This window comes from Oncorhynchus gorbuscha, linkage group LG18, assembly GCF_021184085.1.
Source record: "Oncorhynchus gorbuscha isolate QuinsamMale2020 ecotype Even-year linkage group LG18, OgorEven_v1.0, whole genome shotgun sequence".
NCBI classification, from domain to species: domain Eukaryota; kingdom Metazoa; phylum Chordata; class Actinopteri; order Salmoniformes; family Salmonidae; genus Oncorhynchus; species Oncorhynchus gorbuscha.
In genome coordinates, this window is record NC_060190.1 from 71,955,582 (window position 1) to 71,958,216 (window position 2,635).

Consider the following 2,635-nt stretch of genomic DNA (forward strand, 5'->3'; position numbering starts at 1 on the left):
TATAGACTTGAGGAGGTGCTGCTGACACTGATGACTTCTTTAGCTGGCAGGTTCACACTAAGTCTCTGACTACATAAATACATGATATACCATGAAGACGCATTTAATCTGCAATTAATAACAGTCACACGGACATGTGTAGCAGGGTTGGTAAACCGCCCAAAGTGGTTGTTGATGAAACACACAGTCGATCACAGCTGACATGCTTACATCTCTATAGGGAGACTTATAGGAAACACCTAGCATCGATTTGCTCTGCACCCTGAGGGGAGAAATCAATGTTGACCAAACTGAGCTACAGACATGTGCAGTTCACGGGTTACGCTTAAGCAATAAGGTACGAGGAGTGTTGGTATATGGTCAATATACCGTGGCTAAGGGCTGTTCTCATGTATGACGCATCACGTAGTGTCTGGACACAGCCCCTAGCCGTGCTATATTGGCCATATACCACAAACCCCTGAGGTGCCTTATTGCTATTATAAACTGGTTACCAATGTAATTAGAGCAGTAAAAATAAATGATTTGTCATACCTGTGCTATACGGCCTGATATACCACAGCTGTCAGCCAATCAGCATTCAGGGCTCGAAACAACTAGTTTATAATTGACTTTACGGTCCACTGCTGCCTGGTATTGACTTGCAAATTACATTGTAAAATGGTAATACACAATAGTTGCAAACTCATAATTACTTGATAATATCACCTTGTGTAACTGAAAGAGGACTAAAAACAATAGATATGTGATACAGTAATCACAGAGTACATTTCAAATTTACCTTTATTTAACTAGGCAGGTCAGTTAAGAACAAATTCTTATTTTCAATGACGGCCTAGGAACAGTGAGTTAACTGCCTGTTCAGGGGCAGAACAACAGATTTGTACCTTGTCAGCTCAGGGTTTTGAACTTGTAACTTTCCGGTTACAAGTCCAACACTCTAACCACTAGGCTACCCTGCCGCCCCGTACATGCAGTACCATGCAGTACAAAACCTCTCAACATCAGTGTTAATGCTTTCTGAGTTGGGTCATTCATTTTAAGCTATATTACCCATTACTGCTGCAGTCAGCACCTTCCATCTCTGACAGCCACTGGTGTTTTTAATCTTTAATGATGTTAATAAACTACAGTACCAGATGTGTGTGTGTGTGTGTGTGTGTGTGTGTGTGTGTGTGTGTGTGTGTGTGTGTGTGTGTGTGTGTGTGTGTGTGTGTGTGTGTGTGTGTGTGTGTGTGTGTGTGTGTGTGTGTGTGTGTGTGTGTGTGTGTGTGTGTGTGTGTGTGTGTGTGTGTGTGTGTGTTTGTTTGTGTGAACCTGATAATGCCTCTCTCTCTCTTTGTGTTTTGTTTATTCATGTCGGTGTAAAAAAACTTCTCTCTCCCTTGATGTTGACAGAAAGTAGAGCAGCTAGCCACTGCATGATGCCATGAAATATTAAACATGTTCAGACTATTAACCTGCAAATGGGTAAAACTCCTGACCTCAGCAACTGCCATGAGGAGGACAGGAGGAGAGGGAGAGGAGGAGAGGAGGGAATGGTTTAGGAAGATGGGGGTGTAGGAGAGGAGGGAAAGAGGAGAGAATGAGGAGAAGGAGGAAGAGGATGAGGAAGAGGAGAATGGTTAAGAAGATGGGGGTGTGGGAGAGGAGGGGAAGAGGAGAGAATGAGGAGGAGGAAGAGGATGAGATGGATTAGGAGGCTGGAATGTACTGTAGTAACAGTAACATCGTTTTTTTTCTCTCAAGCCACTGCCTGTTCTGACATAGATTCTGTAAGTCTGGTAAGAATATATCAGATGCAGTATTTTTGCAGTACAGTGCAGTATGATATTAACCACAAGGCAGACATTTTTCCTATTTCTGGGAGGAATCCTAACGTGAGATCCGCTCACGTAGCTTGTGTGCTAGTTTTCGTACGAATCTCCAATTGACCTCAATGTATAATTTACAAAAAGATCTGAATAGATCTACCATAAGGATTTGGGTCTCAATGTGTACCTCCTCAAACACACATGATAAGCAGATGTTTACTCTCATTATGCCAGAAAATCTGTTAAATTCTTATGGGATTTCACCTATATTATCTTTGATCCATTTTTGTCACAATAGAAGGAATGTAAGCCTGCATAAACGTATAAATTCTGTGCATTTTCAATGAAACGCTTGTAATGTGTTCGTTACCTTTCTTGATAATAACTTATAGAAATTGGGATTTAGTCAGTGAAGTTATGGTGCTTAGACTGAACGTTAAGTTATCTTTGGTGGCTGATGTGTTTTTTTTCAACTCAAGACATAGAAGTTGAAGTTATTGATTGTATTGGAAATGAAAGATATTTCCATCATGTCTTTTTCAACCGTTATTAAAAAGATGAAAATCCAATGAACCACAACCCTATAGGTCAAGACCTAATGTGTGTAGATATGGCTGTGGCATAACTAATCAACCCTTCATCATAGCAGAACATCAGTAAGCTATCATCAGAATGGTCCCAAGTCCAACATTTTGAAATGTTTCGAAAGTAGACAAAAACTAGACGCGTATCTGTCTACACTTGATGTTTTCGAGCCCAGTCTGCTGCCTCCAACCCCACCCTCCTCCCGGTGTGACTTGTAGTCGAGGGGCGTTCTGTAA